The following is a 17,411-nucleotide window of genomic DNA, read 5'->3' on the forward strand; positions in this document are numbered from 1 at the left end:
GTGCTTGCCTTTGACTGTTCAGCTGTCATTTCCAGGATCATGGCATTGCAGAGCTGGTTGTTGTACAAGGAAGTGATTCATTCCTACTTTTTAAGATGCTCATGAGGAGCTCTGGGATCTTTGCGGATATGATTACATCTTTGTTAAATCATAGGAAGTTCAAACTAATTTGAAAGAATAAGAGGGGCGGTTGTTTTGTAAGATTTTTGCAGCATGTACGTTTGAAATAACATGTGTTTGGTTCCTGGAACAGGGATATGGTGGGACTTCCCTCAAGCTGAGTTTCTTGTGTCTTATTGAAACCTCTTGCTTATCCTGAGCTGGCCTTTTCCTCATAAATTGTTATTGATCCCTTCTACCTAACTTGTACTTCAGCACATTTTTCAGTCATTAAGTTCACAGTACTGCTAGAGCTGGAATAGGCAGTTTAATGAAATCCCTAAGAGTAAAATGCTTTTCTGTACCAGATTAAAATGGAGATTATTATGAAAGAATGGAGCTTTTGATTACAAGGAAGGCAACAGAGGTGTGGCAAGGACTCCTGTTTCAGCAAGAGCCCTTGTTACAGATTGATATAAGGGATGGTTTCCTTTCACAGCAGCAGGCTGCAGAGATAACTACCCACTTTCCCTTTCTACTCCAGCTTTTTGGCAGCACTCACTGCAGTCCATGAAGGACCACTGTGAGCACAGTGCAGAAGGGACTGCTGCCCTTCCAGGCACTGCCTTTGCACTGCCTCCTTCATTATGATTTCCCACTAGAACATCAGACACAAAAGAAAGAACAATTTCCTGGTTTCTAGGAAGGGCTGAGCATAACCCTTTAACCCTTTTACTTTTGTTCTAAGCAGGGGTGAAGCTTGTCAGCCTCGGTTAACTGCTCAACCTAACTCCAGTTCCCTGCCTGGCCTGTTGGTGCTCCTGCTGTTCTCGATCTCTCCAGGCTGGGAGACACTGGCTCTGGCCTGTCCCCAGGGTGCCGCAGTGGGGTGAGAAGGTCGAGTGGTTTGGCCAGCACTCTGTGGTGAGTCAGCACCCAGGCTGGGGTTGTTTGAGCCTTGCAGGACAGCAAGTATCATGGCTCTGCTCAGGCAGCCAGGCACCACAGCAAACTTCAGTTCTGCATTCCCACCTCTGTGCCCCCTCCTGCACCTGCAGTTTTGCAAACTTGGATAATTTTTTGTAACTTCAGCTTTTCTTCCAGTGGGTGGAATCCACAGACAATGTGACACAAGCTCTTCTCTAACAGATGGGGGAAGATGTTGAGCCGTATTGATGGGGGCACAGGGTGGGTCCCCAGAGGGCAGGGCAGTGTGGTGATCCCTCATTTATACAAAACCTGGCTGTTTGCAGGGTGACTTACAGAACTTCCACTACCAGAGTCAGGAGAGGGGAGGAAGGAGGCTTTACTTAAACCTTTTCTGCCCCTTTCATCACTTGGTTCTCCAGCAAGGACAGTGTGCTAGGGGAATACCCAAACCAGCTCCTGCAGTGGGCAGAGGGACAGGCAGGAATTGTGCAGCCTTCCTACAGAAACTTGCTCCTGGGAACTGCTGTGCTTTTTGTAAGCACATTTTTACATTCTTTGGCTTTGACACATTTCCAGTAAATGTGCTTAGAGAGAAAAAGTAGGATTTTAACCAGAGACTGAAGTAGCTTTTGTCTGGCCTCGTCTAGAATAACACCAGCACTCTTAGCATTGCTTCATACCTGAGTCACTTTGCTGAAAGGCAGAGGCACTGGGTAACCACTGAATTCATTATTTCCTAAGATCTGGCACTGGAGCAGCAAACACCACAAGCACAGAACACCCTTGAGAAGGCCATGACGTGCAGTGGGGCTGGCAGCTGTGACTGCTCCTTTCCACAGAGCCACAGAAGGACACGGGGCTGCAGGAGACTCAGCTTTTCACCTCTGCTTCTCCTGGCATGAAGTCAGCCTGGCCCCCTGAGGACCATAGTATTGTCTGTGTGGGAAACAGCACTGATTGAATAGATGTCAAGCTGAATAGCTGCAACTCTGCTTCCATGTTAACCAAGAGAAAAAGCCCAAAACATTGTTCAGTTCAATTTTGCCTGCTCCCCACTGGTTTGAATTGCTACAGCCTTAGAGGCAAGAGCTCATACAAGGCTTGTACAAGATGCTTTGCTTCAGCATCACATCATAGGTGATAGCGGTACCCATCTTGTGTGGGGCTGTGAATTGTGAGGACTCAGACTATGTTTCTAAGTCCCCAAGAAAATCCTGCTTTTCCTGGCTCCTTTCAAGACAGGGACCAGGCAATGAGTGTTCCCCGGAGCCCACCCTTTGCCATCAGGGCACAGGGTTCAGTGGGAAGGAGTGGAGAAATGCATGCAGAATTCAGTCAGTATGGCTCAGCTCACTTCTTGTCTGTGCTAAGTCTACTCTAGTTTACTTCTTACTGTAGATTCAAAACCACACTAGTCCGCTAGTGGAGCCCATGGCCATGGCCACTGGTGGGAGCAGCTGGCAGATAAACCCAGTGCTGAGATGCTGGGTTATAGGTACCAAATAGTGCTGGGATCCCCCTGCCACCCCTTGCCAGCAGTGTTTGGAAGGAACAGGATGCCGGAAGCCTTGTGCCAGGAAGCAGCTTTTATAAGCAAGGGAGGGGATTTGTCAAACACCCCCCAAGTTTCAACACTGTTTGATTTGGGGAAGGCAAACAAACTAAATCAGACTGCACAGGAAGGAGGCGGGCGGCTGCGGGCCCCGGCTGGCAGCACGTTAACACCACACCGCGCGGCCAGGGAGTTCTCGCTTCCTCTCTTTCTTTGGAGTGTTTGTTATCCCAGCCATAGCAGAGGGTTTCACCACCCTGTGCTGGGGCTGTGCAGAAGGGGCTGCAGCCCAGGCTGTGCTCACAGCTCGGGAGCGCAGCCCCTCCACTCTGTGATAGTCACCTGTGCAGCAGTGAGATCCAACCCTGACCTGGGTGTCCCCATCCCTGACACACACAGGGACCAGGACCCCCTCTGCCGTACAAGGCTGTGACCAGGCTGTGGTGCAGGAGGGACAATGAGGTGGCGTCACACCCTCCTGCCCTGCCATGCAGTGTCCACCTGTCCATGCCACACAAGGCTTTAGTTCACTGACCTGGCGCAAACATCCAGCGGCAGGTTTGCTTCTTGGACCTTAAACCCTGCAGCAGAAAACACCTTTAAGAAACCCAGGATCCCTGGGTGGATTGAAGAGGAGAGAGGCTCCCAGTGGTGTCAGCCTTGCTGATGTGAAAGCCACCATGGCAGCTCTCATCCCTTTCGCGCCTCCTGCACATCCCATGGGCAGCGCAGGCAGGTTTGGGAGGTTCCAGATGTGGCCAAGCACAGTGAGTGTGTCCCATGCTGGATCCCTCTATAGGGAGGCAGCAGTAGCTGGTGAGCTGTGGTGCTGGGTTGAGGCCAGTGGCCACAGCACGGCTGTTCACAGCTGAGAGTGTGTGAAAAGTATAGATTGGGATTTTCAAACAAGCAGCAGCACGATGTGACTATGGTCTGGGGCACCTCATGGCCCCATGAGGGACATCTCCACTGAAGGGACCTGTGGCTGTGTGGGACAAACGCTGAGGTGGCTCTGCGAAGCAGCTCCGTTCTGCCTGGGGCTGGTGGCAGCAGGACCATGGGGAAGAGCTGAGCCCGGGGCACCCTGCAGGGAAGCCACAGTGGGCCTGGAGGCCGGGCACTGCTTTACTGCAAAGCCTGAGCCCTCGGAGCTCGTCCCTCATGCGTGGCAGCGCTGCCAGGCTGGCGCAGGGCACGGTGCTGCTGCGCGGTGGGGGCTGCGCGGCCAGGCCAGCACTGACTCACCCCGAGCTGAGCTCAGGCGCTGCAGCCTGGTGACTTCATCCGCTGGAAATAGCAGCCGGGGACGAGCGGTCTCTGCCACCACCGTGCCCGTGCACACACACACAGGACTCGCTGCTGCCTCCGCACAGGCCCAGCCACCAGAGCCGGTTCAACCCCAAGGCAGGAGCAAGCCTCTGGTCTTGCTCCCAGCTTAGCCACATGCGGGAGCTGCTCTGCATGGGATGGGATGGGATAGGATGGGTCCCTGTGCCTGCATGGGGCCAACAACATCTGCCAGCCCAGTGCTACCAGCCCTGCAAGGGACAGTCAGGGTGCTGCTGCAGGAGTCAGTGACATCAAAGGGTTTCAAGGCCAGAGATGACAGTTTTATCTACCCCCAACAGCACAAACAGTGCAATTTGCACTAAAGCCAGCAATGATTTTTGGCTAAAATGTGTCTGGCAGAGTGGCACCAGGCTCTCCACAAAGAGGGAAAATTAATCCTGTAGTGCCCTGGTAGCAAAGTGAAGCCATCGCAGCAGCCTGCAGTGACTGCAGCAGGTAAGAGAGCCCCTCTGCCTGCTCCCTGCCTGTGCAGGGTTACCATGGGTGCGCAGAGCTGGGCTTTGTACAGGCACAGCACTGCCAGGGAGCTCCCAGCAATCCCCAACCAGCCCAACCATGGCTCTACCACCAAGGCCAGGGGTGTTTGAGTTCCCACTGGGTCTCCACCCTGATCTTTCCCAAGGGATCAGCGCAGGGACACAGCTTGTGGAGTCAGGGCCAGGGTGAAGGGCTGACACAGGAACAAGGCGGGTGTCCTGCAGGCACCAGTCCATGTGTCCAGCACAGGGCTGCACTACCTGCCTCACATCCCACAGGACATGCAGGAAGGTGCATACAGGCATGGTGGGTGCCCACCCACCTGTGGCTTGGGGTAGGAGCAAGAGTTTTGCAGTCTCAGGGATGCTGCAATGCCAGAGCTTTGCTCCTGCCAGACACTGTTTAAAGGTCAGAGGGGCTGAGGCAAGGCAGTTTGGTGCTCACTGTCCCTCGTCCCTCATGAACTTGTTTTGCCAGATTTGCTTTCATAACAGGAAAAGAAACCCAACCACCTCTCCCAGGCCCCTCTGCTCCCTCCACTGGGGCCTTTCCCGTGTTGCTGGCAAAAGGGGTTGCATCTCTGCAGGGCTTTCCTCTATGCAGGGCTCCAGGCTGACTGCTTTGGTGCCTTCCAGAGTGCAGGGGCATCCTGCCTTGCTGACTATGGGAGGCTGTGCTGGCTGTGCAGGATGTGGCTGCTGCAGCAGCTCTTCACTGGCCACTGCAAGACAGGCAAGTGGGAGCTGCTGCTGGCAGTGCGATGCCTTAACCATGGTGAGAAAAAGCCCGCCCAAGCCCCACGTTCCCTGGCTGGGCCATGCCTGCAGGGAAGCTTTGGGGATTACAGCATCTCTCCAGGCAGGCTGGGTCCCTGGTGGGGTTGTGAAGGTCAGAGTGGGCAGAGAGGGCTCCAGGAAGGTCTGGGATGGATCAATCTGCCCAAGGGAGGAGGAAGCAGTGGGGATTGGGATTGTACCCATGGGGCTGTGCACAGGGCAGCTTCCCAGCCCTCTCTGTGGTTCCTGACGTCAGGAAGGGGCCAATTTTTCCCTTTTACACAGAAAGAAAGGCTGCTCTGCAGTCACAGCAGGCTGCATTTGACAGCTCATAACTTAATGGCTTTTAAAAAACAGCCACAGCCTGTTCTAAATGCTGGTCGAGGTCTCCTCTACCCTTCCCCCCCACCTTGGAAAGCCTCCTGAGCTCTCACTTTGCTGATATTAGATACTTTCTCTAATCTTTGGCCTTCATTTATTAATGGCCAATTATATCTATTTGCTTTTGTGCCAACATTGTCCTTTAGCTTGAATAGCATTTTTCCCTCCCTAGTGCTTGCTTCCCGCTGCTATTTATAGGCAGCAATTGTATCCCCCCGCAGCCGCTGTTTTGCTTGGCCACACAAGCTGCATGCCTCCAGCCTCCTCCTAATGGCCCCATCACCCTCCTGCCTCCCCCAGCGTCCCTCCCTTGAGCACAGGGGCTTCAGGTGGGCACCCACTTGTCTTGTGAAGCCAGTTGGGAGGCTGGGATGCTTTGGGTCGGGACGCTTTGGGTCAGGAAGCCGGGGCAGAGCCACAAGCCTCCCGAGAGCAAAGGCAGGGGCTGCTCCAGGCTCCCATTTGCCTTTCCCATCCCTCCTACCTCATTGCTTTGGGGTGAGGGTGAGCACTCGGCAGCGTGGCCCACCAAGGCAGCGCAGGGAGCAGTGTGATTTCTATCAGTGCTTTCATCCCGGGATAAAAGGGATGACAGAAAACATTTGTTTTTATGATAAAAGCAATTGACCTGGGAAGAATCTGCCTTGCCAGGGCGGCCTGCAGCAAATTGCGGAGATAAGGCACTGACACGCAGCAAGCGCCAAGAGCTTCCAAGAGCAGCTGCAGAGCAAATCCCTCCCCATGTGGAAGAAAACCCACTTCCATGGGTGCTCCCGAGCCCAAACAATGCAGCCGGTGACAATTAGAGTGGGGTTTGCTAAGGCTGGGAAGAGCTGGTGAGCAGGACACTGTTTATTTCTTTAATGAACGGCCAGATTTTTTATTACAGACATCTTCGGCACAGATCTCAGTCGAGCTTTTAATAGATGGGTTCCTCGCCAGCGGCAATTGTAAATTGATTGCAGCAGAAATGGCAAGTGAAGACAAATATAGTGCAGGCTGCCTGCAGGGAGAGCGCACGGGGGAAACTTTGGATGCTATTTTTGGTGCTTTGTCTCCACCACTCACAGTATTTCTGATCTTTGTTTCTGCTTAAAAACATGTTTGGGGTTGGGATTGAGTTTGTTTGGTTTAGAAGAATTCTCTTGCCTGGAGAAAGGGTCGGGGTCCGTGTCCATGCAGAGCTTGTGAGTGCCATGGCCCTGGGTTGGCAGCATTAAGGTGCCTTGGTGATACTGCCTCCATCTCCTCTGCTGGGACCAGAACCAGACCCCATCTCTCTCTCAGGTACTGCACAGGGAAAACACTGGAGCCAAACCGGATTTCAGCCCAAGCCACAGGGACCTTGCAGGGGGTACAGGAAGAACAGGAACTCTCCCACACTTCCAAGCCATTGCTGCACCACAAGGGCTGGCAGTGGCAGCCCCGGCCCTGCAATGAGCTCCACTGCTCAGCACCAATGCACTGAGTTTTGCTCAGTCTCAGCCATCACCAGCAGCTGCAGCAGCCAAATGCTCCCAAAACACAATGGGACCCAGCTGGGTGCTGAGGTTGAAGCACTTCCCTTGGAGGGGAGGAGCTCTGGGCAGTAAACCCACCAAATCCAGACACAATGGAGGGTGTGGATGCTGGAGCCCAACTGCAGGGAGACAGGAGAGAAGCACTGGAGGTGACTCAGGTTACTTGTCCGAGTGGAAAAACTCTCCGAGTTACTGCTGTGCTCATGGAGCCACAGCAGGGTGACACTGGGGTGATGTTAAAGGCTTGATGGCACTAATGCCCTAAACGTCTTGGCCCTGGGGGACAACTGGGGATGCGGTGGCAGATTGAAACACATCCCCAGGATGCTCAGCCCCCGGTGCAGAGGCATCTCGCTGACACGTGTGTCTGTGGGTGTGAGAGACGAGGTTGCAGTTATAAATAAAGGAGCAGAAACACTAATAAAGTGACAAGCAAGAGCAAGAAAAATCTGGGTTTAAGGAGAGAACAATGAAATAAAAGCAGCCCATGGCAGGGCAGAGCCTTGGTCCTGCACTGCTGTGTCCACCTGGCATCCCAGGATGTTTGCAGCAGCAGCTCAGGAAGAACCATCACCTTCTCTGGGGATCTGGCAGTGTTTCGGACTTTGGGATAGGGTTTGTGTTTGTTTCATTAGGAAGCTTGATGCAAGAAGCCCCAGATGCTATTCTGCTGTTGTTTAGACCTCCATGTTTTGTGCCTTTGATTTTCACAAAAAAACCCTATTTCCTATGTTTGCCTTTAAATAACACAAAAGGGCCCCTCCTCCAGCATGCTGGAAAGTGCTGGAGTTAAAATAAAGACAACAAAAGTGGGGAAAAGAAATTGCTCATCAGCAGCTCCCTGAGCCCCTTAGCAGAGAGCACCTGTAGCCCTTTTATACCCAGCCGCGTGTTGCACCTGATACTGCATGTGCAGCACAGCGCAAAGGTTGCACCCAGCAGCTCAGCATTGCCCACCCCAAGCTGGAGCGGGCTGGGGCTGCTGAGCATCCTCTAGAAGGGAAAAAGAAGTAAAAGAACCCAACAAAACCTTTTGTAATGATTTTATGGCAAACATGAGCATCCACTGCTGGTAACTCCACTGTCGGTGGGGCAGCTCCAGCCAGTGCCTGTCCTGTCCCGCCAGGCACCCCGGGAGACGGGGCTTGGTGCTGTGCTGGGCACATGCCCTCTGCTTGGTGTTTCCCAATGGGGAACGTTTTTGGCTGGCCTTGCCCTGGCTGATACAGGCAGATATACCAGGAGGGAGCACAGCAGCGTGGGAGCCGTCCAAGGTGCAACATGCATATATTAGGTGCAACACGTGTCTGCCCCGCACCAGTGCTGACATCTCTATGGTACAAGGCTTCAGGGGTGACCCCATGGTTCAGCAGCCAAACTCCCTTTCCTGGGGCTGCACAGGCCACGGGGGCAGCTCAGCTCCCCCAGAAGGTGGTTTCACAAGAGAAGGCAGCTCGTGGAGGAGGTTCCTATGGCTGGGATCAAAGTCCCTGGCGCTTGCCCAGTTTCCCACTTTGTAGCTGTTGCACAGCCCTGGTTTGCAGCTGGGTTTGTGGGCCAGCGGCAGGAAGGGGAGGCCAGGGCTCACAGGGGGATGAAGGCGCAGCTGTGAATGGGGCTCCCAAGTTTCAATGGTCAAAGGGTGGCAGCTTTTCTTTGCCCGGGGAAAAGGGCTTCATATCTGGGACCTGCAGGCATCCTGGCTACTGGGAGTGCAGCTGGGTGCTGGCCCCTCACTGCCCGTTTGGGCAATGCCAGCCTCATCCAGGGCAATAATCCTGCTTTCTCCATCCCCACCAGTCCTGGGCTGTCTCCTGGTCCCCGTCCTTCCTGGGTCCTCAGCTGAATAAGCTCATTTTTCACTGTGCTTTTCACCTTGCAGAGCTCTGCAAGGGGGCAGGCAGAGACACAAGGAAGAAAACTACTTTTACAGCTTTCATTACTTAAGAGCATGTATTTACATAGGGAATATCCTGGAGGGTCACATTTTAAGGCACTGATGTATTTTTCCTCCATCAGGCAAACAGTGCTTATCCACACCGGGTCTGTGGGGACACTGGGCCATCCAATCCATGATTGATTCTGTGTTGGCCACCACCCCACATTGCTCTGCTCCAGCGCCAGCCCGCACTCAGTGCCAAGGTGGAAACCAGCTACCACAAACCAACCCCACCTTGTCAGGGCTGAGTCAGACTTTCCCAGCTCCTCCTCTGCCTTTTCCCAGGTCCGGTCTTGCAGGGGCACATTTGGTGCCCCTCCACCCCAACACCCTCATCCCATAGGACCAGAAAGGCTGGGAACCATCATCTTATTTCCAGAATTAATGTATTCCTGGAAAATCCCCTTCCTGAAGCATTGGCCTCTAGGCCCTGTCTGTATCGGCTTTGCATTTCATCTGGCTTTAGTTCCATAACCAGATATTGGGGGGGGGTGTGGGGTGTGTGAGAGAGAGCTGCAACCTCCCAGTGACTGCAAATGGCAGCAAACGGCTGAGTGTCACCCACTGTCCCCATCACCATCCAGGGCTGAGGGAGCACACCTCATTCACTCCATCACTCCTCCCTGTCTGTGTTGCTGCTGGACACCATCAGCAGACATCGGGCTGGCAAGAAACCCGTCTGGCACTTGCCACAGAAAAAAGGGTCGAAAACTGACGGTTTTGGGTCTGGGAGCAGCTCCTGCTGTGTTATTATTGGCACCTTCTGGTATAAGAAGAAAAACCACAATTAACAAGAGATGTAAAGAGCAGCGTGGTTTTGTTCTCCTCCCAGCTGAGCTGCAGGGAATAAATAACTGGGGTTTTGCAAGCACTTGGCGCGGCCGGGGCAGTCCGCTGGGAGCCGGAGCGCTCAGGTCAGGGCTGTCCTGCCAAGACGCGGTCACAGCCCGTCCTGGGGACGGAGCAGGGAACGGGGCCAAGAGCGGCTCCGGGAGGTGCCTCCAGTCAGGACTGCGATTACAGCTGCGCGGTCAGCAAAACCCTCCCGCGCCCCGGGAGGCACCTGAAGCCTTCCCAGAGAGGAAACCACCGGGCTCAGCACCGCTGTGCCCAGCAAAGGGCCCTTCTGGCAGGGGCGGAGGGGCTGAGTCCCTGCAGGGAGATGGTGGATGCTCGGGGGAGATTCAATCTGACATCGCTGCTCCTCAGCACGGAAATGAAGGGTCTTGGCTCCTGCCCTGCACCAGGGTGCTCCCAGACACATGGCACAGCCCTGGGTATGGGGTCTTAGAGGTGGACCCCCCCTGCTCCCAGCGTCCTGCCTGGAGATGCGCAGGGGCAAGATGGACATCCCTGCAGTCTGTGATCTCCCATAAAAGCACAGGCAGCAGCTTGTAGTGCGCCTGTCTTGAGAGAACAGAAGAGGATCAGAAGAGGAGGTTAAAGGGCCGGTTCAACAAAGCGCCGGGGGGTACTGCAGCAATTAATCCATGACAAAACAAGTTACTTGGTGCTGACCTTCTCTTTCAGCCTCTGTGTGTTGTTTCAAGGGTGAGGGCTTGCAAGCGCCCCTCTCACAGTGTCAGGGCTGCTCACTCTGTCGAGGAATCAGCGCCATCCCGAGCTCCATTCAGCACGGGGCTGCCTCCGTCACCTCCGAGCCCTGCCGCGCTTTCATCTTCCATTAAAATCAAGCCTGTAGCACCACAAGGCCGCAGGGAGCAACAGCGAAGCCAAACCAGGCACCACCCAGAGCTCACACGCAGGGGACATCGTCCGGGGCCGTGCAGAGCCATGGGAGGGATGAGCAATGCTGAGCAATGGGAGCGGTGCCCGGGAAGCCCGGCTGGGCCAGCCCAGGGGCAGATCTCACTGACCCTTCATGAGAAGGCTGGAGATGCTCGCACAGCCTGGCTGCGGCTCTCACCTCTTGTACCTAATTCAGAGCAGGGGCCGTACAGCACGGCTCGGGGGAGATAAGCTTGGTGTTCAGAGCTGACATGCACAGGAACCGGAGAAGTTCCCATGCAGCCCTTCACACTGGCAGTGCTGGGCAAAGCCAGCTGGATGCAGACAGGGCATCCTCACAGGATCTGGGGCTCCAGTGGCTGGACCCAGCTCAAACACCCGGTTTGCCCACTCATACACACAGGCTGCTCCCTCAGTGCTGCTTCAGAAGCTGCTTTGCCTCCAGAGCTCAATGGAAAAAGCAAAGGTTAAAAAACACCCCCCACCCTCTGGCACAGCTGCAAATGCTTTGTAATGCAAACCTCATGCAATGGTCACTGCTGTGTTGACTTAACAAGCCTGTGGGCTGGGACTGTGCTTGCCAGGCTGGCCGCTGGGTTTCGAGGAAACCAAGGGATGAGCCAGGTAGTTCTGCTGGAAGTTTGTGGCCCGATGGGCTCAGACACTGCTCAGTGAACAAGGAGCGTGAGCACCGGCCCCTCTGTTTTGTGCTGGGCAGGGAGAAAAAGCCCTTGGTCGGGAAAAGCTGCTGCTGCCAAGGCGAGAAGTGAGACATCCACACCCAGAGCCCCGAGCTGCAAACTGAGTCACTGCCTTGTGCTGGCAGCATCGAGGGCTGTGGGGTCTTCTCAGGACAGGGGTGCGCAGCTGATGGAGGTGGGGGCTCTCCTTTCGGCCAAGATATGCAGGGCTCCAGCCAGCAACACCGTGATATGGGGCAAGAGGATGATGCCAGCCCCACACCTGCCCTGCAGAGCCCAGCATTAACCTTTGGACAACATTATTTTACCCTTCAACCCGTTCTACAACGGTCCAGGCTTTGGGACAGGACAGGGAACAGATTGCTGTTGGGAGATGGGGCATGGAGCCAGCCAGATGCAAAGGGGAGCGCATGGGGAAGCAACAGGGGCTCTGGGCTTCATGGAGTGTGGGAGATTTCCTGAGCATTGGCTAACTGATGTGAATGATGGGGGGGAAAAGGCACAGCAAATGAGGCTAAAATATATGGACAAACGTCAACAGTGTGATGTGAAAGCAAGGCCAGCTGCTCTGGTCATGATGTGGGTGCTGACGGGGCACAGAGGCTGTGCAGTCTGTATTGACAGGATGGGGCTGCCCTGGCCCCCTTGGCCCCTGGGAGCTCTTTACCGGAGAGGAAACCGCTGCCACCCGAAGCAGCCCCGCACATGCGCACACAGGCCCGGGCAGGCAAGCGGCAAGCTCAGTAAAACCCCAAGTTCAAGACCTTGGAGCCTCTGAGGAGGAACGTGCTAAATAAAGAAACAAAACACGCTGTGTTCATCGCCTGCCCCATGACTGCACTGCAGACGGGATGCTGCAGCACAGCGTGCAGCTGCGCTCGGGCGCAGGAGGCTGGGAGGCAGCGGGGCTGTGCTGCACGGGCACATGGTTGTGCTCATCCCAATAACGTTAACTCACGGATGGGACACTTGCTCAGCTGGGACACTCAAACACTTCAATTCATTTCCCAAGCTATACTGAGCTTTTTCCCCTCCTGGGTTTGGTGTTGGGAAGCTGTCCTGGTGCAGCACACTGCCTCTCACCACCATAGTCTCAGTGCATAGTGCCTTTAAACCTGTCGGGTCCTGTAAGCCAGGTACTGGGGGTGTTTCTGCTTAAATGGCACTGCAGAGCAGGATGTGCAAGCAGGATGGCAAACCTGCTTCTGGGGCACAGAAAGCTCTGCCCACCACACTGAGATTCCCACTGACTCCTCATCCCACTGCAGCCTTTCCCACCTGGGCAGGGACCCTGGGCTGCCCAGCACAGCCTCACAGACCAGAAGCCACCAAAGCAAATCTCCAGATGGGGCTCAGCTGCAGCAGCCCCCCCACAAGCAGCCAAGACAGTGCTGAGCACGGGGACAGTCCCCTGCCAGAATGCCCCCACCATCCCTGCAGCATCCAGCTGAGCCCCTTCGGGAGCCGGCATCCTCAGGCCTCAAAGTCTAACTATCACCCTGGGAGTCAGGGACCCTCATAAAGCTCCTGTAGCAGAAGGAGATTTAACAGCCCATTGCCTCACTAATACCACCTGTTTGTGTACAGCTGTGCACGGGGACGCTGGCTCGCTTTGAGAGTGATGAGTTTACATTTATATGGCACTTTTTGCCAGCGGGATCCCCATTAATGCTGCAAATATCACATAGTTGTGCGCAAGCTACACACATCAGTCACGTCACCCCACCTCTGCAACACACCGGGCCCTTCAAGACAGTCAGAACCACCCAGGGAAAGGTGGGCAAGAGGGAGATGCAATTACCCTGGTTGGAATTAAGCCAAGGTACAGGGGCAAAACCTACTCTCCTGTGAAGCTGCTCAGAAAGCTTTGGCTGTCACACGTGTGCAGGACATTTCTATTCAATTTGAATGCAATCAGGCAGGACCAGCTGCTGTGTTTGTCTCCAGAAGAGCAGAGGCAGCATTTCAGTTCTCAGAAAATATCAGATTAGGAGCTGGTGCTGTGCTCTGTTTCCATGAAGGCGAGCCTTTGGTGATGTCCAGCACTCACGGGTAATGGGCGGCCAGGTCATGGCATCAAGCACTATCCCAGATCTGTCCCACAAAGCATCTGCAGCTATTTCTGCCCAAGCAAGCATCACTGTCAGTCCCCTGACCTAGTAAATGCTGTAACTAAGAGGGGTTTCTAATAAAGACCTGGAAATCGCAGCATGTTACAGTAGGGACAGCTTTGCTGGATTAGAAACCTGATTAACGGCCTTGGGGGAGATTAGGAATTGCTATTTTGAGAGGGGGTTTTCATAGCAGGCTCCATAATCACCAGCCTGAGCAGGACGGTGTTATCCTGCGCTGAGTAGGGGGGCCAGGCAAGGGAGTAACATCGCTCTCTGCTAATGGACGTGTTTCTGTTCTGTGCAGTGCTGGTCGCTGGCTGACCACAGCAATCACACGGGGGACTCGTATTTACATGTTTCAACTCTGCAATACTGAGCGAACAAGGGAAGACAATCATTAACCTGGGGAGCTGTTAACCTTCAGTGTGAGTTTTGGCTGGTGCAGGAGAGGTCTGCCAGAGCAAAGTCTCTGTTTTAGTAAACATTGAAAGGATGACGTGAGAAACCTTTTGTTTTTGTGTATTGTGGGCAGGTGATTAAAGGGCATTAATTTGTGTCTCCAGCCTCTACACTGCAAGAAACTTTCCATTATAGAAGACAAGGGGAAAGGGGGAAAAATCGCTGCTAAAGCAAAATTCATCAGCTTTGTCAGCCTGGGAGCAGGAGGAGCAGAGGCAGTAAAGTACGGCTTTGCTGGAGGGCTATGGGGCTGCACTTCATACTGCTTGTTTTCTCTTGATTATCATGACAGAGAAATAGCATTCAGGCCTCAGACTGGCTGCTGTTTAATCAGTAAAGCAGTGATAAGTGAGTAGCAAAGAGCAGCACCTTGTCCTCTGCCCTCGAGGTTTGAGGCCTGGCCACGCTGGCTCCCCAGCACTGGGGTGCACATCCAGGGTGGAAACACGGTGGCTCCCTCTGATACGCAGTGAATCAAACACCATGGAATATCAGTCTGGTGCCTGACCAAGACATGGTAATGCTGCCGCTGGGGTAGGGCATTCTGGACGGGAAAGAAGGGGAACAACAAAAGCAAAATGCTGCAGACTTTGGACTGTTATGAGTGTCATAAAGAAGTGGGGAATTGAGGAAGGGGGAAGATAAAAGAGGAAGAAAGGGAGGGAAGATAATTCAAGTAGACAAGCAGGAGCAGATTTACAGTCCTACCAATTATAGCAGGTAATGAAGTGGAGCGTGTGATCCAGAGCAATAGTGCTTATTTGACCATCAGTGGGAAACTGATCATGAATTCAGGCCTGTAAGGAGATTATGGCCAGAAACAGCCTCTTGCCCCACAGAGCAGCTGGTAGGAAAGCCGTGGGCTTCCAGCTGAGCCTGGCTTCAGGCAGTGCCCTGCTAACCTCAGCATGGGCAGTGTTGAGCTGGGCAGCTTTTGGGGGCCCAAATGGTCACAAAATTTCATCTTTTCCCACGGATTTGACTTGTGCTCTCCCTGCAGGGCAAACTCCTCTTTGACAGAGTCGGCTTTTCTGGATGAGGCAGAGCCACCAGCACTGCAGAGGCAGGTGCCTACCCTCCTGTCCTAGTGCCCTACACACCTTTCAAGCCACGGATTTATGGCACTTAGCACGTGCCTCTCAGGATGGTTTCACAGCATACAGCAGCTCCAATCAACAGGTGGAAGGTTCACGCTGCAGTGGCACCAGCAGGTTTGCCTGCACATGGCAGAGAATGTGTTTGTATTTGCTTAGGAAAAAGATCTGTTTAGCAAAGCCCCCCCCCGGCCTCAAAAGCACGTGTTTAGCATCTGCAACCTGGCTCCCACGCGTAGCAATGCCCCTGAGCCCAAGCTCGTCTCGCCCTTGGCAGCCCTGCTCCTTGTCACGAGAACCTGACTTCTAGAGGGCTTTTAAGAGAGGTTTGGGGAAAGGTTTGCTTGCGTGGATGATGCTCAGAGCTCCTGCAGCTGGGGATGGGTTTTCTTCACTTTTACGTGTTGTGCCTTTGTAAGAGTGGTTTTATACGGCTGGGTACTGAAACATTTTAAATCACCTTCCCTGCAAAATGAAGCTTGGTTTTGTTTTCAAAGGGACAAGGAATTCCATTCAAATTCACAGCTCAAACACAGCTGATCCTTAACACCACTCAAAGCCTCGAAAGAATTAAAACGTTAACCTTCCCTGTTCCCATACTGACACAAGGAGCTTGCAGCCTGACCAAAGAGGGACGGAAGGTGCCTGTGCAGGTGAGATCTTGCTTCTAGGGACAAAGAAACTTGAAGGAATCCAATGTGTGATCACAAATGGCTGTAGCCAAACTCAAAGATGCTATTGGTTGTAATCTTGTATGACCTCAACAGTCTGCCTTAGGCAATAAGGGACAAGGCTACCAGCTTTGACATGTGTATATAGTACATATATGCACAGAATAGGAAGGCTGGCAAAATCAGTAACAATCAGGCTGCTGTTTAATTCACTTAAGTTTCAATTACACAGCACCTGAAACACTTTGTTTTCAGGTGCCCATGCACCATTGCTGCCCTGGCATCAACTCCAGGTCCCAAACTGGAGGCTTTTGCTCATAAATGGTTTTGTAAAAGTGACTTAACTTTCATCAGGTGTAAAATAAAGCACTGATCATTGCTAGTCACGTCATAAAGGTGTTCTGAAGATTAAATACCATTCACAACCCTTCTTGCAGGTAAAGGGTGAGCCATGATGCTCCATGCTGTGATGAAATTTGCATACATGTGTATATTTTACCGTCAGGATGCAAACTCCATTTTGAATAAAGAGCTACTTTGGTCCTGCCATTGCCTTTGCTTGAACTAAAACCCTCTAAAGTCTATTTGGGCAAGAAGGAAAGTGAAGCTACATTATTTATTACTGGAATACAGAAATCAGATGATGCAAAATCTGCCCATTATTTCATTGCATACAGACAAACCTGCATTGTCTGCTTTCTAGAGTGATCTTTACTAAGTAAAATCTTCGGGCAATCAATCAGGTTTATATATAACCCAAGTGTAGATTAAACTGTTACCAGCATCACAAAGCATCTCAGATCCTCAGCTCTGCAGTTAGCAACCCCAGCCCGGATCTTATTCAGCAATGCTATAGAAATGAATGAGTCAAATGCTCAGATCACCTCAGCCTTCACTGGAGCAGAAACAGTCAATGCTCGTCAGTTACATGGCTCAGCAGAGCTGCTTCACAGCCAAAGAATGACTTTGTCCAGCCTCAGTTAATCCACAGCTGCTTTGCTTGTCAGAGGTGCAAGTGCCAGCAGCAGTGCAGGTTGGACCCGCCTGGGGGAAAGCCAAGGGGAGGGTGCAGAGGAAGAGACAAGAATGGAAAGGAAACCTCATGTGCGCACAGCAACCGAACTGGGGCCCTGTCCAGAGGTTAAAACAGGCTTTAGCTGTGACTGTTTTCCTGTTTAGGCTAACTGGACTTTGTACATAGAGACCTGCTGCTGTCCCACCACAGCTTAACCTTGCAGCTACAGTGTCTCGTCCGTGGGAAGAGCCGGAGACCAAGGCTGCTGTCCAGTTATTTAACAGGGGTAAAGAGACATTTGATAGAAGGCTCACAACCTTTAGATGAGGCATCTGCCCATCTCTGTCCATCTGGAAGTCAGAGATCCTCCAGGCATGTTCCAGCCGGTCAAACACAGCAGTGGGTTCACATTTCCAAAGTTATTCTGGTAACCCAATTACTGATGGTGCTTTTACAGTCCCTTTGCTCCACCAAAATGCAATGGGATATTACTGTGAACATCTCGAATATGAAAGATACTTCTGTGTGATTTGAATCTTTTTTGATTATAACCATGTCAAAAATTAGGTTATTCAATGAACAGC

The sequence above is a fragment of the Psittacula echo genome (genome assembly GCF_963264785.1).
Source record: "Psittacula echo genome assembly, chromosome: 13".
Lineage (NCBI taxonomy): Eukaryota > Metazoa > Chordata > Aves > Psittaciformes > Psittacidae > Psittacula > Psittacula echo.